At 45.6% G+C, this 23215-nt stretch overlaps 1 protein-coding gene across 1 annotated transcript in view; it reads right to left on the bottom strand.

Moving 5' to 3' along the window:
• Positions 1 to 23215, bottom strand: part of MOSMO (modulator of smoothened) — a 48536-nt gene that overhangs the window by 10509 nt on the left and 14812 nt on the right. The gene's annotated exons all lie outside the window — the stretch shown is intronic.

Here is a 23215-nt window from a genome sequence, read left to right as displayed (position 1 = left end):
CCACAGAATGCAGTGAATACAATGTAATAAATAAAAAGAATTAAAAATACAGTTACAAATCACTATGAACATTTAATGTGATGGTTGTGCCATTTCCCATCCTCAACCAAGAATCCAGAGGCATGCCGCGGACCACTTGAATAAAGCTTGCAGATAGCAAGAGTGACCCAAGATAGAGGAAAAAAAAGAATCAGGGCGTCTAGACAGCATGATTAGCTCAGGAAACTGATGCATTGCAAAGCAGAGGACGTTTTCTTCTCAGCTCCAACTTGCTGCCCACTCACCTTCGGGCATGAAGTTAAAAGGTTTAACACTGAAGGCGAGAGAAAAAAGTCTTGTGATCTGTGCAGTTTAATGACTCCTCCCTTAAGACTAACTATAACACAATTGATTAAAAGCACCTGCAGGCAGAGTCATTGTCTGTTTGCGGGAAATGCACACAGGCAAACACAATAGTCACTGTTCAGATGTCACAGTTACAGTGTTAAGGAATTCTCTTGAGAATGAATCATAGAATCATAGAGTTGGAAGAGACCACAAGGGCCATCGAGTCCAACCCCCAGGGCTCAGGCAAGTCTGTAACAGAGGCCACCAAATCGCAAATGCATCAACACGGACAATCCTCACGCTCATCTGCTTGTTCACCACAGGGCAGATGTTGCCTCCCTGCAACCAAAGCTAGCAGTTTGGAATTGTTGTCAGATTCCACATATCCCTGCCCTTTTTTGCCACTAGCACCTCCAACAACAACTTGCCCACAGTAGGAATTTGGGTATGGCCGGCTATAAACTGCAATGCAAGGTCTATAGGCTGGCAGCCTGGGGTCTCCTGTTCTAGACACCACCTGCAGGTAGAAATTAGTGGAATTTTCCAAGCTGCGCATTTTCCATTCAAACCAGAAGCTTTCCAAAAAGAGCTGCACAGATTGTGGGCAAAAGAAAAGGTCAGTTGACACAGCTCTAAATGCCTCACATAACAGCAAAGGCTACTCTTGATTGTTACAAATGCCCTAATGATTTGCCACAGCGCACAGCCTTCATTTTCCGGAAAATTAGGCCAAAGATAATAGAATAAGGCTGTGCAATTAATACGCCTCGCTTGCCGCTGGGAGATCTATTTCAATTTAGCCGCCTTCACAAAAGGAGCAGGCCAGCGCGACACGACTGCATGTGTTTACAGCACAGAATTCAGGTGCTTCTTGTTAGCTAGAAGAGCAAAGCGTTCTCGTTTGAACAAATCTCAGTGTACTCCAGATGCAAATGGTTTAACAAGTTGAAACCAATTACCTTGCAAATCCTACTTAGCTCCTGTGCACCCACAAATATGAGCATTCTCACCGTTTCCGACCCTACTTTCTGCGGTGTGAGAAGTTGCAGTATTCAATAAAATGGTTTGGGGTTATCGTCCCAGATGAGGAATGAGCATGTTCTGTTGGGGCTACCAATGGCTGCTAGCCATGACAGCTGTGTCGGTTGTTGGGTATCACCAGTTGCTGGAAAATATGGCAGGGGCTGCATGGAGGGAAGTGTTCTTGTGCTTGAATCCTGCCTACTGGTTTCCCACTGGCATCTGGTTGGCCACTGTGAGAACAGGGTACTGAACCAAAAAGGCTACTGCCCTGATCCACCGGGGCTTTTCTTATGTTTTAGGCCTGGGGAATGGCAATATTGCCAACCAGGGGCCTGGGCAAGAAATAGGTCGAGGGAGGGAAAAGGGGGAAATGACCCTTAGTGGGCCTGGGAGGGGGAATGCATGAGGTTGTGGGCCAGGGTTAGAGTGTTGGGTATTTGCAGTTTACTTGTGCTGCAGAAAGCTTGCTGGGGAGACCACGCATTACAAGGAACTAAAAAATATCTTTAACAAGGTTTTAATAACAAAAACAAAAACTCCTTTTACACTAAACATATCAATAAGCATGACCCATCCACCAAACCAACCCCCAGGGTACTGAGAGAGCTAGGTGCTGCTCTTTATATACTATACCCAATTGCTGACACAGCTTAATTAACACAACTTAGCAGCACCTGCTATGCTGTTTCACAGCTGTAAAACTGGGTCTTGTTATTTACTCTGGCCCTTAAAGACATACACATCTTGTGGAACAATAATGAACCTTCACATGTAAATAGACCAGGGGTCTGCAACCTTTAAGACAAAAAGAGCCACTTGGACCCGTTTCTGAAGGAAAAAAAACTGGGAGCCGCAAAACTCGTCATTATAAAAATAACCTTTTTGTCACTTTTTTATTATTTCTTTGTTTGACCCCTCAGAATTACTCTTCCTCATAGAAATAAACGTTAAATTAACAAGTTAGCTTTTTGTGTGTGTGTGTGTTCTTCACTCCCCTTCAAAACAGTGACCAGCGTACATGCCCCTTACAATGTAACAGGCGGGTGGGCGGGAAGGTGACGTCGGGACGGTGCGTGACTAACGCACGCACCACCCCCATGCGACGTCACAGCCAGTACAGCACCCGCCACAGTGGGGAGTGTCGGGGCGCACAATGCGCCTCCTCCCCTCGCTAGTATCCGCCCCTGATCCGCAGCAAAGGTGTAAAAAAGCCACATGTGGCTCCGGAGCCGCGGGTTGCCGACCCCTGTCATAGGCCATTCAACACAGAGTAGGTTTAGATTGGGTGGAATCAGTTTTGCCAAGTTCTTATTTCGTAGGAAAGGGACAGATCGTCTCTACCCACTTTCTCAGTATCACACATATTTTACAAGTCTCACTTGCAGGGAAAGAGTGTCCTTCTCACTCTGGACACTGCTGGATTCCACCCTGACTGCCTGACTACTGGGGTTGATGGGAAATGGGGCTCCCCCACCCTTCCCCTGTTGTGTGCCTTCATCCCCACCCACCGCCATGACTTGAAATGAACTAAGAAATGTCGAACACTTTAATCTTTTCTCAGAGGGAAGATGCTCCAATTGCCTGATCCTTTGAATCACTTTTCCAGATCCACAAGATGCTTTTTGAATGCTGAACCCACCTACGTACGCTATATAATCTCTGCTGAGCACAGGAATTATGATGCGTGTATCTGAGCACGTCTCGTTCCAATATAGTTTTATCAAACTGAATAAAAACCATCAACAGCTACACTCCCCTCCTCAGAAGAGATCAAAAGAAGCCAGTAAACCTGCTTTTGTAAGACACAAATTTGGACTTCTTTGGCAATCCAAGACAGGAGATCTGGAGGGGTCTGGAACTGCTGGGTCACAGCTGCTGTGCAGGATTACTCTTGGGGGGGGGGGGTTGCTTTATAGGGAAACGTGCAAATGCCATATACACCCCAAGCTACAGCCTATGCAAGGAAACTAAAAACAACATGCCTGTAATTGCTATAAAATTAATGCAAATGTTACCAACTAGCTTTATAATAATAATAAAAACTTTTCAGGGTTTATGGGAAGAATCAACAAAAAGAACCCCCTCAAAGGGAATAATGCCTGTAAACCACTTGTGACAAATTATTTCCCTGTCATTTGAAGAGAAAGAGGCCCATTCACTGCCCTGCCATAGATCTCTGTATGGGAAACTGAATCCCAACCATTCTTGTAAAAGGTAGGGTAGTGACAACTCAACCTCTGTTTCAAGACAACGATTCTCAAAAGACAACATTGTCCGGGCTACGGTATAAATGAGCAACTTTCCTTCCTAGAAAGAGCTGGATGAATTCACAGCAGGGAAAAAAAACAAGAGTGTTCTCTGTTTTCCATTTAACTCTGCAAGGAACGGAGGTTGGCGGAATCTCTTCCATAGGGAGCATCAAAAGAACGGCTTGTTTACTTCCACTCAGTTAAACATGTGGAGACCTAAGCAGCCAGTAGAGTCTCCATGGACCCTATGCTGGTCAGCAGGAATGTTATTGCAGGTGAGAATTTGCAGGGAGGAATGAACCTAGCTGAACATTAAAGGCTCGGGCTGTAGCAACAGACAAGCCACCCATCATCACCTAAAATTGGTAGTATCTAATGTCCACCACCCAGATGCCAGGAGGAAGACGTGGAAGTAAATGGCAAAAGAAGTCGTGACTAGTGAACGTCCTCAGATGGGCAGCTGCTGAGCCAAAGTAAACTCTCTCTTTTGGGTTAAAGCCGACACTTCTCTTATTGCCCCTCAATTCATAATGTAACTATTAATTAAATTATCCCTGAATTATTTGCACGCACACACCTTCCTTGCAAACATCAATGCACATTTCCAGGAACATGATTTGAGGGGGTATCTGGGATAACAACTCATTAACCTGTTTCAACTCCCGTTTTTTTACACAGTTGGAGGACTGACTCAGCAACTAAATCAAAGGGGTGTGGTAAGGTCAACAATCTCTGCTAAGTTCAGGATCTCTTTGAAACATCCCTTTCACACAGTGTTATTTTGATGGATTTCAGAATTCCATAAAAACAAAAAACAGCACCTGTGTGTGATACAGGGGCTCACTAGAAGGCGCTGCCGCCCGCCAGCATTTTAAAATCTCCCTGGGACGATTTAAAAGCCCCCGGGAAGGCAGGCAGGGGGGACAAAGACTTTTGCCCCCTGCCAGCCTTCAGAAGAGGTCCTGGACCTCTTCTGAAGGCCGGCGGGGGGCAAAAGTCTTTGCTCCCCCCCCGCCTGCCTTCAAAAGCCGTCCGGGATACCGGAGAAACACGCTGCGTTTCTCCACTCTCCCGGGAAGGCAGGCAGGGGGGAGCAAAGACTTTCGCCCCCCGCCGGCCTTCAGAAGAGGTCCAGGACCTCTTCTGAAGGCCGGCGGGGGGCAAAAGTCTTTGCTCCCCCCGGCTGCCTTCAAAAGCCATCCGGGATAGCGGGAAGCGCTTCCCTGCTATCCCGGACTGCTTTTAAAATGCTGGTGGTGGGGAGCAAAGCCTTTCGGCCCCCGCCGGCCTTCCTGGACCTCTTCTGAAGGCCGGAGGGGGGGAAAGGCTTTGCTCCCCACTGCCAGCATTTAAAAGAGGTCCCCGGAGATTTCCCTATGGGCTTTCTTCTTGCGAAGCAAGCCCATAGGGAAATTCGTCTTGCGAAGCAACTCGCAAACGGAAAACCCTTTCGACTTGCGGGTTTTCCGTCTTGCGAGGCATTCGTCTTGCGGGGCACCACTGTATTAACCATGCGAACACCACCGAGTTAAGAGATGTGCATAATGCCAGGACTCCTCAAACAGTTCTGTCCTTGGCACGACATCACTTTAAAATACTGAAAGAGATAAAAGACAATCTTTCAGGAGCCCAATGGAAAAAACTGACCAAGAATATTCTAGATCAGGCATCCCCAAACTTGGCCCTCCAGATGTTTTGCGACTACAATTCCCATCATCCCTGACGACTGGTCCTGTTAGCTAAGGATGATGGGAGTTGTAGTCCCAAAACATCTGGAGGGCCGTGTTTGGGGGTGCCTGCTCTAGATGATCCCAAGACTCCAAGAGATGTAGACAAGAGGACAGTGAAAGTCATCCCCATCCCTTCTTGATGGAGGCAGTCGGAGATGAACTCTGATTGTAAGAATGAGCCAAGGGAGTCAGCGAATATGACTTCCTACATCCCAGCATTTCTAAATTTCTTGTTCATGTGAATAGGGATTATCATGTCTGCATAACACCTTTAGAGGGCCATTAATGCTTTTCTTCCTGTCTTAGAACTCCGATTAAGACACACTGCTGGACCCGTTAACATCGGACACTATTTCAAAGAGATAATTATATACATGCATTTGGACTGCAGATTTAGGCCAAAACTTAGAAAGGAGGAGTGGAGCTAGAGGGAAGGTGTCCATAACTTAGCAAAGGCGATAAAAGCCTGGGCTATTCAATTGATCAGCAGAGATAATTTCACAGAGGTGGAATATACCTTTGACAGCTGAAACTACTTTGGATTCCACCTGATCATCAACATGCCAGCCGAAGCTGGTTTCCTAGGTAACAAAAAAAAAGGAAGCGCCTACAATAAAAAGGAAGGAAAAACACAGACAGTGGCACCTGCCTCTTCTCCCACTTCTTAACACCTTTGAATTATTCAGACGGGCTCAGGGCTGAGAGCACAGCATTAACAGTGCCACCCCTCCTACCCCCCCCAAAGGCAGAACAAAAATCGTGATGAATAATTTGTAATGCAGCAGCATCTGAAAACAGCCTTATCCCTTGTTCTGAAGAGTATACAAATAGGAAAGAGGGAAGGGAACTTCAGGGGGTCCAAGAATGCTAGGAGGCAAAGGTGAATGCATAAAACTGCTCCCCTTGGAGGGGGGGAGGAATATAGTTCAGTGGTGAAGCACCTGCAAAAGAACTAAGGTTCAACTCACAATATCTCCAGGTAGGACTGGGGAGAAGAGTCGTCTGGAACCCTGGAGCGCTGCTGCCAGTCAGTGTGGCCAATACTGATGTAGATGGGCCCTAAACAAGAGTCATTCATCAAGTAAGAGTCATTCTTACAGTTGGTGGTAATGTGGGTGGTCTAAACCACTGAGCCTCTTGGACTTGCTGATCGGAAGGTCGGCAGTTCAAATCCCCACAACGGGGTGAGCTCCCGTTGCTCTGTCCCAGCTCCTGCCAACCTAGCAGTTAGAAAGCATGCCAGTGCAAGTAGGTACCGCTGCAGTGGGAAGGTACATGGCGTTTCCGTGCGCTCTGGCACTCATCACGGTCCTCCGTGCACCAGTAGCAGTTTAGTCATGCTGGCCACATGACCCGGAAAACTGTCTGTTGACAAAGACCGTCTCCCTCGGCCTGAAAGCAAGATGAGCACCACAACCCCATAGTCGCCTTTGACTGGATTTAACCGTCCAGGGGTCCTTTACCTTACTTAGTGATTCCATACATATACTATTCAAGCCGGCTGCCAATTAGTTTCTGGGCCCAATTCAAAGTGCTGGTGCTGACCTATAAAGCCTTACATGGCTCAGGACCTCATTACCTTAAGGACTGACTAACAAACTGACTCAAACCCTGCGCTTGTCATCTGAGGCCCTTCTCCATGTCCTCACTCCCCAAGAGGTTTGGAGGGTGGCAGCATGAGAACTGGCTTCTACTGTGGTGGCTCCCTGACTGTCAGACACCAGGCTGAGGAGTACAACTCTGGTGAGGAACGGTGGGAGCCTCCCCCTCCCCCTGCTCATGGCCAGGATCCTGAAACTCCACAGGAGCAGTGGAGTAGTGTTGATTTGGAACAATGGTTTGTGGAGGGGCACAGATTGCAAGACAACAGTTGGGCAGAACTGGGAGGTGAACAGCAAGAAGAAGAATGGGAAGAGAGTGAGCTAGCAGACTCTCTATCACTGGAAGATGTGCAGCCTCTCAGTCCCAAGGCTAGGAGATTAGCTAAGGTAACTGCTCAAAAGGCTCAATGGTTAAGAGAGCAGGTGGCTAGGAGATGAGAGGGCAGAAGTGACTAGAGGGAAGTGGGCGGAACTGGAATTGGGAGCACCTGCACTCTGAGAAGGGACGCTTGTTCTTTTGCTGCGTTCATTAAACAGTTCTGTTACTAGTAAGCGACTGCTTTCTCTTTGTACTGCTTATCTGTGGCCAAGGGAGGAGGAAGCAGAGCCCCGGACACCGACTGTGGAATGTTCTCCCTGAAGAGGCTCACCCAGCGCCATCATTATATTACTTTAGGCACCAGGCAAAGCCATTGCTCTTTACCCAGGACTTTGGCCATTAAATAATCTACGGCCTATTAAATGTGGGCAGGGGACTGTTATTATGATTATTTTATTATTATGCTGTGTATTATGTTTTTTATTATGCTCCGTTTATTGTGTTCTGAATGTTGTACACCAGCCTGGGATCTTTGGATTAAGGGTGGTACAGTGGTACCTCGGGTTACAGACGCTTCAATTTACAGACTCCGCTAGCCCAGAAATAGTACCTTGGGTTAAGAACTTTGCTTCAGGATGAGAACAGAAATCACTGTGGTGATGGTGCGGCAGCAGCGGGAGGCGCCATTAGCTAAAGTGGTAGCTCAGGTTAAGAACAGTTTCAGGTTAAGAACAGACATCCAGAATGAATTAAGTTCTTAACCCAAGGTACCACAGTACATAAATAAAATAAATAAATAAATAAATAAATAAATAAATAAATAAATATGTCCTATGGAGCCATACCAAGAGTCACAGGAAGCTGCCTTATACTTAGGCAGTGGCATAGCATGGGTTGTCAGCTCCCGGGGCAAGGCAAGTAATTTGCGCCCCCTAACCCGTGGATTTGCGCCCCCTAACCCTAACCCCCAGATGTTGCGGCCGGTGCGGCCGGCCACCCCTGCACCCCCCACGCTACGCCACTGTACATCTGCAGTATTTAAATCACCATGATACCAATTTAACAGCCAGGGCTTCCCCCAAGGAATCCTGGGAAGTGTTAAGGGCACTGAGAGTTGTTAGGAAACCCCTATTTCCTCTCCCAGAGAAATAGTTCCCTGAGTGATTTAATCAATCCATCCCTCTTCCCAGGGAACTCTGGGATGCTTTGCCCTTAGTACCCAGTAGACCAACCTAGAGTAGACCTATTAAAATTAATGGATCTGAGTAAAAGTTAGCTGGCTACAACCCAATGTCTTGGATGCATGGTTTGCCCAATCTCCAAAAAGCAGGTGCCTTAGAGCCTGAAGAGGTTTATGGCAAAGGCACCAGAAAATGATGAACAGGTTGCAGGATCTCCCCTGCAGGGAAAGGTGGCAGTGTCTGGGGATTTTCAGTTGAGGTGGGGGGAGAGGAACTAAAGGCTAGACTTTATAAAATACTTCATAATACTGGAAATTGCAAGCGTCCAATGAGAATCAACGAAAGGCAGCAGGTTCAAGAGAGACAAAGTCAAAGACAGTTTATGTGTATTAACCAAAAGGTCACTGCAAGTTCTTCCAGTAACACACAATTACATACATCAGTTAAAGTTCAGTAGAATGTCAACAGCATTACATCAGTTAGTCTCCAGCAGCCACTTTCACCAACTTATCTGAAAGATTCTCAGCAGTTTTGAGGATTACTGCTGTCCTGCAAGTTACAAACCTATCTACAGCCTCGAAAAAGAGGTAGTTCGGTGCAATGGTTAGGATGCTGGTCAAGATCCACTGGGTGATATTGGACCAATTCCTAGCTCTCAGCCTAACCTGCCTCACAGAGTTGTCAAATACAGATGCTAAAGATCCAGTTTTAAATATTGGAATAATTTGGAAAAGAGGATTTCTAGAAGGTGGCTTTTGAACACAACATTGGAGGAAAAACCATTTCAGATCTTCTACACCAGTTGTGAAGAAGCTTTGGCTCTCCACTTGTCACTGGACTACAACTCCCATCAGCCCCAGCAAGCATGGCCAAATGGTGAGGGATGATGGGAGTTTCAGTTCAGCAACTTCTAGAGCACCAAATGTTCCCCCACACCTGCACTGCATTCACAAGATGCAACTAATCTCTTCCTTATTCTAGTCCCTAGGAAAGACTGGGCAGCTTTGTCCCTCGGCTTGATTTAAGAGGTGAACTGCTGCCTAAAGATGGTTCAGAAGATGTTTGTGAGAGAATAAATCCTTTGATTTAAAAACAAATAGGCAATAAAGTACAATTGTTCCCGGCCTGCACCCTTTCAAACTGCTAACTGGAGCTCTCATGATGGAATGCTGTAAAGAAAAACCAATTATTATTCATAGATACTTAGAATGTCAGGAAGGCTATGAAAGAAACCTTCACCTTGACGTATGAGTTTTCCATGTACAGTCGTACCTTGGAAGTCAAATGGAATCTGTTCCAGAAGTCCGTCCGACTTCCAAAACATTTGGAAACCAAAGTGCGGCTTCTGATTGGCTGCAGGAAGATCCTGCAGCCAATCGGAAGCCACGGAAGCCACACCAGACGAAAATCGTTCGTAAACCGGAAAACAAACTTCCAGGTTTTGAATGTTGGGGAGCCAATTTGTTCAGGAGCCAAGGCGTCCAAGATTCAAGGTACGACTGTATAGGGAATGTATGAGATTCCTTCATTGCATGCGGTTGGACTAGATGATCCTCAAAATCTCTTCCAATTCTACAATTCTATGATTCTATGTTTTCTCTAGGTACAGAGAGTAAGTGCCGTGCATCCATTTGTAAAAGACCCCCCCATGCCCCACCCCATCCATCTGAAGTGGCACAGGCCAGATATAAGCTGATGTCCTCACCTGTTTGAGTAACTAAGCCTCATACACATTTATCTTAGTTAACTTTCTCAATACTGCTTCACCTTACTCAATATTGCTTTATCTTACAACATATACCCCCCTTTTTTTAAAAAAAGCATCATGAACGGGCATGTGGGAAACAGTTGGCAATAAAAATGATATGTGACAAGGGAAATATGGACTCCATTCAAAACACCAACACACACAGTCTGAAAATGTAATAATATTGTCTGAGTAACCATTAGGTTGCATTTAGATCGGCTGCTTTAAAAAGCCCTCCACATTAATAATACTAAGGAGGAAATGTACCCCGGTATATCCATATCCGGAGTCAGAGAGGTGCAGGTATTCCCTATATCTGTACCTTACTAGTATTGCTCTGAATACAGCCAATTTCTGCTGAGACTTCTTAAGATGTAATTTGAGAATGTATATTCAGAACACAGCATGATAGATGGAGGCTTTATTTCAAATGGGCTTCGGGCAGGTTGTTCTGTTTACAGATTAAGAGGCAAGCATATTCAGACTTTTGTGTCCTGAACTCATAAATCTTACCTCCACAACCTTCAGCTCTTGCCAGACATGGTATAAAACACATTATCACTCGCTTAAGAGGAAAATCAAGGCACAGAATGCACCAGTCAGAGACTGACTTATTATTCCATCAATGAGGAGAACATTTCTAATGTATCTGAATACTCTTTGGCCTTTCCCCCTCTTTAACTAGCAGCTATTTACTGAGGATGCATCAAGGAACATCACATTTGGAAGTTACTAGTATCTCAGAATGGGAAATCATCACACTCCTTTAGCACTTGCACCGTAAAAGCATGTCAGTCTCTAGAGATGCTCTGACATGAAAATATCACAGCCATTACAGACTGTGCCTTTCCAGAGATCCACAAATGCAGGCAAAAAAGCATAGGAGGCCATAGACAAGGAGCACTGTTGGGAAGAGTGTTTCAATGTGGCCACACACGCAGGCCAGCTCCAAATCATTTCCCCTGTTCCTATTGGCAGTGTGTGGGAGGTGTGAAGGAATGATCTTCATGCATTTGGCCAAATGGTCTTAAGGGACAGGCCCATTATTCAGCTGAAAGCATAAAGACTCCTCCACCAGATCTTCCTTCTCAACACACAAAGCTCACCGCTGGCAGAGACCCTGGAAACAGGACAGTTCAGCAAACACCTGAACAGAGCTATTATTTGTGCAATAACCACTGCGTGCGTTACTAAATTAGTGTGGTCCTGCAATTATGCTCACAAAAAGAATTGACCGCTGTTGTCATGTGTGAGTTCCTGGAGAGAAGAGAACTTGCCCAGTTTGCTTATACATATGAAACTTTGTAAGGTGCCATGGGGAACACCAAAACTTCCTCCAGCAACACAGTCCACACTGCAAACCGCCCTACAACAGCTATTTAATTGCACCAGCTGCCAATTAGATACCAGGCTAGGTATATGGTGTACAAAACCCTACACAGCTTGAGAGCAGGATACCTCCAAGATCAGCTCACTGCCTGCATGCCCAAGCGATCATTGCATTCTACAGGAGAGGGCATCCTGCAGGTACCATCATATCAGGAGATCCATTCTGCATGCTCTTGGAAATACCAGCCCTTTGGATCATCCTCCCATTGCATATCAGACAGATGCCTTCTCTATTGCGTTTTGGCACCTGCTAAAGACGTTCCACTTCCAACAAACCTTCTAAAATCTTTATCCCGGTTGGTATCTGTCTTCAAACTGAATTGATTTTACATATGCAATTGTTTTATGTATTGTACTTTCCCATCTATAAGATGCCCCCATGTATAAGACCCCCCACCCCATTTTGGAGGGCTCAGTTTTAAGAAAATAAGGGGAGATGGCCCAAAGTTGTTGAGCTTCTCCCCCCATGCAGCTGCGGGCAGGAAACACTCGCTAGATCGTTTCCCGCGTGCAGTGGCATAGGGGGAAGTTGCGCTCCCGCCAGGCAGCTGGTTGGCTGGAGCACAACTTCCCCCAATGCCGCTGCGTGCAGGAAATGATCTAGGGAGTGTTTTTCCCCGCGCAGTGGCATCGGGGGAAGCCAGCCAGCCGGTTGACTGGAGTGCAATTTCCCCCAATGCCGCTGTGCATGGGAAATGATCTAGGGAGTGTTTCCCGCACGCAGCGGCATCAGGGGAAGCCAGCCAGCTGGCTAGCAGCTTCTCCCCCCCCCCCCACAGCTGTGGGCAGGAAACACTCCCTAGATCGTTTCCCACTGCGGCAGCATCAGGGGAAGTTGCACTCCCGCCAACCGGCTGGCTGACACACCACTTCTAACACACACACCCATGCCACTACCTGTATATTGGACGACCCCAGTTTTTTGACACAATTTTTAGTCAAAAATCCTCATCTAATACACGGGAAAATACGGTATGTTATACTGTAAATCGCTTCTGGGTGCCTTGTGAGAAGTGATTCAGAAATGAAATAAATAAATCAAACTTTAAAATAAAATAGAGGGAATCCGGCACATTGATCTTTCAAGTTACAAGAGGAGAAAAAAAATGGCCACCTGGGCTTTAACACAATGACATTTAAAGCTACTCCAGCCCCTCTACCACTTAGGGGCATCTAGCACATTTCCCCAAACGTTTGCCTCCGGACAAGATAGAACTGGCAGGCACTGAAAAAAGTCACTCTCGGGCAGCACTCTGGAAAGCATAAAGACGACTTTGTTGAGCTCTTGCATACCGAAGCGTAGCATTTGGACGCATGCCGAAGGGTATTCTTGCCTAGCACAAAGTTTAATTAAGTGCCTGTCCCGTAGCTAATATACTGAACTGAGCTAGAAATGATTTACACACACACACACACACCAGCACTGTGGCAAATCACAACTGCCACTGAAATCCGGAACGTTGGGTTTTCGTAATGGCAAGAGGCTGCAAGGGGGAGAACACACAGCGAGAAAGGGAGAGAAAGAGAGAGATGTCAAGTAACTTTAAAGACACCGTTGACGTAGGCCAGTAACCAGCCTGTTGCATGAACCAACAGTGTGTTCTCCAATCTCCACCTTTCCAGTTAAACGAGTTCTGGCCCTCGCTCTGGGGCATCGGAGCCAGAAGCTACAATGACCGCACAGCTGTTCTGCTCCTGCGTAAGGCAGCTATATTTAGCTTCACGCAGATATGTAAAGTGATCCCCATCATGCACAAACTCCCAAATTACAGAAAACCCACATCTCACAAAGTGGGAGGTTCCTGCCCTGGGAGCTGGGGGCACGGATAGGTGAGGAGCAAGCTTGCCCCTAAACCCCATGCAAACGGATTCTCGCTTTGTCACTAACCTTGGCAGGAGAGCATTTTTCAGCTGCTTAGCCATCAGTTACTGCGGACACTACTAAAAATGATTTGTCTATTTCCCTCTTTTCCTCCCACCCTGGTTTTGTCCCGACATACTTCTCACTGGTCTTCGCTGGTTTCTCTGTTCTCGTCTTCATTTTAAGTTTGTGTGTGTTCAGACATTTCCACTGACTTGATGCTCTGCAATTGTTTTTTCTTCTTTCTAGGCTCTTCCCTGAACATTTTTCCTCTACAGCTACCAATGTCCAAAGGACACCTAACTAATTCCCTTGCCCCCCTCCAGCTGCCCCTCATGTGAATGCCCTTTCATCCGATATTCTAGTCTTCCCCTGTGTTTATATTTACAGTGCAATTCTACACTCAGACACCACACGCGTAGTGTTCAAAGAGGCTTACTCATAGGTAAGGAGTATCATATTACAGCTTTAAGCAGTCACCTTGACATATCTCCAACTCGATCCCTTTCCTCCAAAATCTGGCCAGCCTATACCTCTCCTTTTGAGTTGCTCCATGTTGAAAAACATCTAACAATTTCGCATGGTGGTAGTAGCAGTAGCATTTATTAATGTTTTATACTGCCGTTCATCCAATGATCATAAGGCAGTTTACAATATAAAAACTCAAAAAATAAATATCATAATAACAAGAACAGTGAGCCTTCTTCCAACAATCAGCTTCACAAAATAGCCCAGAGTTTCAGGATACCTCAAAGTGTATTGTACCAAAGCAGGGTACAAATTGGTATCTTCCAGTGAATACTGTTCTGCAGGGATTGAGACTATTTAACACAGGGATCTGCTATAGACACACATCAGAACACTGAGTTGGTTGTTTTTCAAACCAGGCACCCAACACACTCTTCCTGCTCAGACTTTATGGTGTTTATTACAGTCATGGACAGTATACATGCATGCAAGTACTCATAAGTCTGAAAGTCACCTTCAGTTAGGCTACCAAAGAGAACCCCAGACATGAACACTAGGCGGTGCTCTGTGCAACTCAGAAACATGCTATGTTAGTTGTCCCAGCAAGGGGAGACCATCGACATGATTCCATTTTTAATACACATGTACACAAATATACAGGCAGGGTCTCAAGATTCATAGTTGCTCAAAGCTCTTTCATCGGAACAAGAACTCTGTGGAACAAGGACACAGGCTTCCTGACCAACACAAGTGGGTCAAAAGTCTTATCATTTGAACCAAGTTTGCAAGGCTTCTCTGAAGGCTTGCCCTCTTCAAAATGCACATGCCAGGTGGCTAGTAACAGCAAGCAACAGCACAGAAAAGACACAGGACCCTCTCTGCCCCTATAAGCACAAGAAGCACCAGTCCACCCCCTGCCTATGCACTTGGAAAATGGATGGGGAACCTCAGGCCGAGGGGCCAAACAAGACTCCTAAGGTCTTTCTATCTGCCTCTTGTGGGTCTCCTCAGAGACCACAAGTCAAGAGCGGGTGTCAGGAGCAGGTCAGCAATAATGCATCCCTTGGGCTGAGAAAGGTACCCCAACACTGCCTCAGAACAAAAACCCTGCTCTTTGTATTCTGTCCATCTTACATTTGGCAAAGCAAGCACAAGAGACAGAGCCTTTTTGGTCATGGCACCCGGACCCTGAAATGCCCTTTTGGAGGAGGACTGACTGCCGGGCTTCCCATCTGCTTGGCTTCTGGCAAGCTGTGAAAACCTGGCTGTTTCAGCAGTCAACATCATTTATACTCAATTGGCTGACATACCGTATTTTTCGTTCTATAGGACACACTCTTTGCCCTCAAAAAATGAAGGGGAAATGTGTGTGTGTCCTATGGAGCGAATACAGGCTTTCGCTAAAGCCTGGAGAGCGGGAGGGGTCGGTACGCATGACCCCTCTCGCTCTCCAGGCTTCAGGCAGCTATCTGCAAGCCTTCTGAGCGCTCTGAAGGCTTGCGGATAGCAGCCTGCAGCCTGAAGCCCGGGGAGCGCAGTGCCAACTCCTGTTGCGCTCCCCGGGCTTCAGGCAGCTATCCGCAAGCTCCGGGAGCGGCGGTGAGGTTGCGCGCAATCTTGCCGTCACTCCTGGAACTGTTCTGGGGGCTGGGGTCAAGGGAAGCTCGGGCTTCCCCCGCCCCAGCCCCACGGCTAAAAACAAAGCCAAGACAGTGAGTGGGATCCATCCCGCTCGGTGTCTTGGCTTCTGCCAAAGCCGCACGCAGCCTCTCCCGGCTGGAGAGGTTGCGTGCGGCTAAAGAGGAAGCCAAGACAGCCAGCGGGATGGATCCCGCTCACTTTCTTGGCTTCTTTGCTCTTTCTTACCTCTCTCGCCCTGACCTAGCCACTGTGATCCACGCAACGGTCACCTCCAGACTGGATTATTGTAACTCGCTCTACGTGGGGCTGCCCTTGAGACTGACCCAGAAACTCCAGCGGGTGCAGAATGTCGCAGCGAGACTCCTTACAAGGTCTTCGCTGCGAGATCACATTCATCCGGTGCTATACCAGCTGCACTGGCTCCCGGTGGAGTACAGGATCAGGTTTAAGGTGCTAGTTTTAACCTTCAAAGCCCTATACGGCCTAGGGCCCTCGTACCTACAGGACCGCCTCTCCTGGTATGCCCCACAGAGGAACTTACGGTCTTCAAATAAAAACATCTTGAAGGTCCCAGGCCACAGAGAGGTTAGGCTGGCCTCAACTAGAGCCAGGGCTTTTTCGGCTGCGGCTCCAACCTGGTGGAACGCTCTGTCACAAGAGACAAGGGCCCTGCAGGACTTGACATCTTTCCGCAGGGCCTGCAAGACAGAGCTGTTCCACCAGGCCTTTGGTCAGGGCGCAGCCTGACTCCCTCCTTTGGCAATCTCTACAAAACTTTAGTTTATGGTTGCCATCAATTTTGATTTTAATTAACTTTTATAATGTTTTTATAATGTTGCACTGTTTTAGTGTTGTTAGCCGCCCTGAGCCCGGCTTCGGCTGGGGAGGGCGGGATATAAATTTTTTTTTTTATTATTATTATTATTATTATTATTATTATTATTATTATTATTATTATTTGGGGCTGGGGGGGAATAAAAATTGTTTCTTTATTTCCCCCCCCCCTAAAAACTAGATGCGCCCTATGGTCCGGTGCGCCCTATGAAGCGAAAAATACGGTACTTATCAGGTTCTGGGTGGTTCCATATTTTTTATCATCCTGTTCCTTTTAAACTGTTTTATGACAGGATCCAAAAGGCAAGCTAGAAATGTCATCTGAGTCTCCCACAGGTAGTAATGAGAGAATTAGAAACGAAGTCACATCTACACATGTAAACCAGATTTAAAGCACATGGCTTCCGCTAAAAGAATCTCAGGAACTGTAATTTAAGAGTGCTAGAAATTGTAGCTCTGTGGGGGATAAAACTACAGTTCCCACAGTTCTTTGGGGAAGCCGTTTGCTTTAGATCTATGTTGTGGATGTGACCCAAGACAGGATCCACTCTCAAAGAAAGAGCCAAGAAAAATATTTAAAACATAAAATCAAGGCAATATTGAGTGAGAACATCTAGACTCCACACTTTTGTGGGAACTAGCTCCTGCATCCCATTTTAAAAATAAGTGGGTCAGAAAGTTGTCAATTTACAAAACCCAAAGAAAACCTTGGCCTTCTCCCCCTTTTTCTGAATGGGTCTCCCTGCACACATAACGCCTCAACAAGATCCAATTTCGGTCAAGGAAAGTTCCTATAAATCCTATCTGTGTAAAATGCGGACAGATTTTGAGCCAACATTAATAAAACTGCCTAAAGAGAACCAATTAACCTGAATGGGAGAAAGGAAACCCTGGAAATTTAAAGAGATGTGTGTGAAGAACTTCGAACAAAATGCAAGATTCAGTGTTTTCACACTTTGTAACTGGGACTCCATTTCTATTCCAGAAACTTGCCAAGTTGGACTATTCTTGAGAAAGCCAAAAATAAAAATAAAAAATAACCCACCCATAAATTCTTAACTACAGATCACAGATTTATTTTGGAGTGAAAGCAAGGCTATAGACTGAAAATAATTGGCATACCAAAATGTAAGGGATACATTGCCCCAATTTTTAAAGAAACTGTTAATGGCATTGTGAGCAGTAGTGGAATTTTACTGAACACAATCCTTGGCCCCAATATAGCCCTTCTGTAGCTCTGTTCCACTTGATCTGCTCGTAAACGTAGACTTTCATAATGTTATAAAAACATCTGTTGCCAATCTTGCTGCTGAGTGCTGGATTTTTTTTATTGTTTGATCTGCATTTTAATTTTAACAGTCCAACAAACTACTGTAAACAACTCTTTGTCACCAAGAATCACTAAAAAGCCTGATAAGCCATGCAAAAAAATTGCCAGCAAAGACCATCCAGGGAGAGGTAAATAAATTACGGTGTTAGTAGTGTTACAATAGCTAGCCTGCATTTGGTTATATTTGGACACAACAAAGAATGGATGGAGAACCTGTCCCCTTCCAGATGTTGCTTGACTCCCATTCCAAATGAGCACCAGTCACCATGGTCAGGGATGATGGGAACTGTAGTTCAACATCTGGAGGACCACAGCTCTTCCACCCCTGCAGTGAAGATATGGCAATGCACAAGGAAAGGGAAAGCTTTTCACATGGGAGACAATCTCAAGATGGTCCTCTGTCGGATTCTCACACACCCAGTTCTGAACAGTGTTGATGCCAAACCAACACGATTTTTGAGAACAACAACTGAAAGGTATTTCAAAAGGGGGGGGGGAGACTGTTGGAGGATGACAGAGAGGCAAACTAAATGCACACCTTGAAGGAAAATCCAATACATGTAGGCACATTAAGACACTTGGGAAGGCAAACAAGATATGCAAGAACAGGAGCTGCAAGAACTGAAATATAACTGGGAGATTTTGCAGTGCAATCGACAGCCAGCGTGGCACAGCCATTAAGAGTTTTGAATATATACATTTTAAATAAAGATTTTGGAAATTGTGGGGATGGCGACGCATTTCAATGTCTGTTTCTCACAACATCTTTAATTTAGGTAAATACAGTCAGGAAGCTTGCTAGCCAGGCCAGGCGAGTGGCCAGTTTACCAGGTCAGTGGTCCACGGCCACCTACCTTGTACATCTTCTCAGGCAAGCAGGAACCTGTAACCTTCCAGATGTTAGACTACAATTCTCATCATCCCTGACTGTGCTGGCTGGGGCTGGTGAGAGCTGAAATCCAACATCTGGAAGGCTTCAGGCTCCTCATCTCTGACATATCTGGGCAGGGATTGGTAGCCAGCTGTCTTGGAAAATGAAGCAACATACTATGGCTGTTAAAAGTGCTAAACTGTTCAAGTTCCCTTTCTTAGACGGTGTCCACTGCATTTCCTTGGCCACAGGAAAGGGCAAAAGGCTCTGACAGATGCATCCTTTTTTTCTGGAGCTAGAAAGGGTTCACAAAGGAAAATAGCAGTACCAGCAAGCCTGGGGACACGGTGCGGGAAGAACAGGACTAAAAGCAATGCCCCACTCTCAACACTTCTGCTTCTGTTTATTTGTGGAATGAAGAACTGTCAAGAAACTGACATGGTAGCATGCTGCAAAACGTAGTTTCAACGATAAAATGTACTGAAGTCTGGTAGCGTCTGCAGTCCTGAAAATGCCTTTTGAAATGGATACGAAAGGCAAACTTCTAGCTCTTGTTTCAATAGGCAAGAAAAAGCCCATTAGCGCTACCCACATTTCCAGAAGGATGAGGTCCTGCATGCTTCTGCTGTATCACAGGGCTCCACTGTCGTCTTGCTACTTCTGGCACCACACGTGCCAATGACGCAGGCTCCGCTCCATCTGCACATAATTTTCACAGGCATTGCTCTGCAGAACACCCCAAGAGTATTCTGCTCATTCCACCCACTGCTGCCGATAGCAAGCACTCTATGGGAATCTGTGAATGATATTTCAGCAGCCTTCTTCATAGGGGAGTTGGAAAGGGCTTTGCCAAACTGCTGTAAAAGCCTAGATTCTTCTTGCTGTCATACGCAGGGCAAAGCTGGGGGGAAACAAGAGCCAGGCAAGGATTGCATAATGTTTCCTTGCTTGTGAAGGGGACGGAAGCAATGCACTGGCCTGCTTCAGATGTAAAAAGCCCCTCCAACAAACCATGATATGTTAAAGCATCAACAAGCATTAACAGCGACAGGTTTTGTGTACAGTCAACTCTCTCACTCCACCTCCTGTACATCTGGCCGTAGAAACCTTCTGGTTTCTTAAACGGCACTTTCCTCCAGTGTCTGAACCAGGAAATCAAGATGCCCTACAAATCAAGATTGTAAAACCAGGACCTGATCCTGATTTGAAGATTACATTTTAACCAGTTTGCTTGTCTGGGCTTCAAGGAAAATGTGGTTTAGAAACTAGTAAGTTTCCTCTGCGGGGAAGGACTTCAGAAGGAAAAGAAGGGAGCAAGCACTATAGCTCACGGGTCTTTTATGCTCCAACAAACCACAGAGTAACTCTGTGATGTCTGAACCAGGCAACCATCTCCACCACATGCTTTAGCCCATCATTAATCTGGGCAAATTCTCATGGATCTACTCCTTTCAACACAACACGAGATTGTGGAGAAGTCCAGGCTTTTGGCTTCTCACACACTTTGGCTGTCTTCTGCTCTCCCAGGCGCAGTTCCTCTTGAACCTTCCAGTTTTGTTTGCCACAGCCTCTCTCCTTGGTAATGAGTTGCGCTGGGGCCATGGATGTCATCAGCAGCTTGACAACATGTTTTAATCATGTCTGAACTCTCATCTTCAGGACTGTTCTGCATTCCACTCTGTTGAGAACTACCTGAAAATAGAAAGCAGCATTATTAAAAATGTTTTCCTAATTATCACCAAAATACACTGTCCACCCCAAACCAACAAAATCTAAGTGGGAGGCCATGATGAAGCTGGTAGCCATACAGTAAGGGGAGAAACCTGAACTAGAAACCTGAACTACGGCCTGGAGGACCCAGGCTCAAATACCCAACTCAGCCATGAAGCTATTTGGGTAATCTGGGCTAGTCACTACCTCACAGAGTTCTTGCGAGGTTAAAATCTGGAAGTGGAAATAGAACCATGACTGTTCAAAGTGGCAAGATGTTGATCTAAATGCATTGTGCAGATGGGGCCCAGGCACACCAGTGACCTTGCCTCATAGCCTCTTGTAAAGGTGCTGAACAAGAGGACAGACATTAAGGAACACAGTCGTATCTTGGAAGTTGAATGGAATCTGTTCTGGAAGTCTGTTCGACTTCCAAAACGTTCGGAAACCAAAGCGTGGTTTCTGATTGGCTGAAGGAAGCTCCTCAGCCAATCAGAAGCTGCAGAAGCTCCGTTGGCCATTCGGGTCCCAAAGAACGTTCGCAAACAGGAACACTCCCTTCTGGGTTTGTGGCATTTGGGATCAAAAATGTCAGAGTACCAAGGCATTTGGGATCCAAAGTACAACTGTATACATAATGGAGCCCACAGGTGGAACTCTCCAAAGATAGCAACTATCCATGCTCAGGGGCCATAGCTCAGTAGTAGAGCAATGCTTTGAATACAAAATGTCCCAGATTTCACCCCTAGCATCTCCCACCAGGTGGCAGATGATGGGAAAGGCAATCAGTAGTGAATTTGATGAATCAATGGCCGGCTAGCATGAGGAAATCTGAAAGTGGTTCTGCATGAACTTCACTGTACAGAACCAGTATAAACCCAGCATCCTGTGAGCGTTAAGTCTCAAGTCAACTGAAATATCTAAGGTGGAAAAGATGGGCAAATAGTAAATGGCAGACTATCCCAACCTGCTGGTTTCTCAGAAGTTGTTGGACTACAACTCCCATCATTTCCAACCATTAGCCATGCTGACAAGGCCTAATGGGGGTTGTAGTTCAAAACATATGGACGGCACCTCGTTCAGAAAGGTTGTAAGGAAGAATGAAATGAACTTACCAGTGGCTTGCATCTCCAATGCAGGCATGCGTTGTGATTGATGTGTGGCCGACTTCCCAGAGAAGGGGATGCAGGAGTTGGGAAGCTCTTCAGAAAAGGGTGAAAGATGGGGCTCCTGCTGCATCTTCATATGATGCTTTATTTATGGTACAGCAGCTCTCATTCTGCACTGTGAAGCCTGCCCAATTTCAGGGACATTATCCAGAAAATAATAGAATGCTAGTAACTCTGACCCAGCTATACAGCCAAGAATCGGAAGTAAATGTCCCTCTAATTTCTGAACTCAAAATAAAATCATGCAGATTGAATAAAGCATGCCAATAAAGCAATTCCATTCCAGCTTTCAATTTTAACATATCAAAATAATACAAATATTTTTTTAAAAAACCTGTCTCACAACTTCTCTGTGTGCATTCTCCAACACAACTAGGAAATGCAACCAAAGACTGGACTAAATTATGAAGAGCAGCATCTATCACCAGCCTCTGTGGCTCAGTTGTCAGATTGAATTTTATGGGATAAATACAAGCTGCCACTGGCAGATTTAGCCTTTTTGCCCTGTTTATAGACTATGAGTACACCTTCACCTTATCTGACATAAATGAAAGATAGCCATGCACCTCTATGGGGAAAACCACCATACTTCTGTAGAAAACCCAAACTACTACCTTGCACTTTATGGTAAGGCTAAAACATCTACTGAGTAGAGCCAGCTGGAGGAAGAATCCATTGCATTGCTGAGCACAGAAACCCACCAGCTTCCTTATCATGTGTCCTTGCAAAATTTGAAATTGCTAGTAGCATATCTACCCTCCTCCAGGAAGCTCAGAACAGGCTCTCCTGTCCCTCTTTGTGTACACAACCACTCTGCTAGGCAGCTGCCTTCTCTTTTTTACAATGAAGTTGTTTATTATCATTATCATCACCATCACCACCATCATCTCTATACCACTTTATATATTAAATAACAAATCTCAAAGCAGTTTACAACACATTAAAACGTCAAATAAAACAATCCAGAAAAAAACCTAATTCAAGCTTCAAGAAAAATATTTCAGATCCTTCTCCATGTGGTATTTTGCTTTCCCCAATTACCAACCTGGCAGCCAGAGATCTCCACATGGTCGCAACTGGACCCATGCCGGTCGCAAAATGTGCCTGGAGCCTGGTTAATTTCTAACACGAGGTATGGACTGGGATGGTAGAGGGAGAAATGAACTGAAGGATGATAGAGAAGCTGTAGAGAGGGACTGATGTTCTGCCCCTTCAACACTGAACTAAAGATGAAAAAATGCTAATAAGAGGTGGGGGTGGAGCAAGCAGAGATTCTCAAACAGCCAAATCTATTCCACAAATTCTTTAAAATATAACCATCACAGCTGACTGTTAAGTCATTGGCAATATGTAACTTCTGCAGAATATCTTGCATACTGACAGCTATCCCTTTGAACAAACTGCATATCCTTGTATGTGCACAGATAACACTTGACAGCTACTCATCTTTAGAACTATCAAAATTCAATTCGCACTTTGACCTTGAGTCAATAATTTTGTTCAGATGGAGGATTTCTTCCAATGAACCTTGGGCAACATTCATGCGGTGGCATGCATAGCTCAAACAGTTCATGAAAATGTTGTCATGTATGTGGCAAGAGTTCCTGAGTTAAAATATGAATGGGATTCTCTTCCCTTGTTATTTCATTCATTTGTATTCAAGCTTTTGATCACTATGGCCATTTTCCTCTGCCTTAGATTATCATACCCCAACTCTTCAAATACAACACTTATACAGTAGGGATTAAGCCCCAGTCATTGCAAT

Source organism: Podarcis gaigeae, assembly GCF_964106915.1.
Source record: "Podarcis gaigeae genome assembly, chromosome: 14".
Classification (NCBI taxonomy): domain Eukaryota; kingdom Metazoa; phylum Chordata; class Lepidosauria; order Squamata; family Lacertidae; genus Podarcis; species Podarcis gaigeae.
Note: the sequence above shows the minus strand (reverse complement) of the source record. Positions and strands in the feature narration are given on the sequence as shown.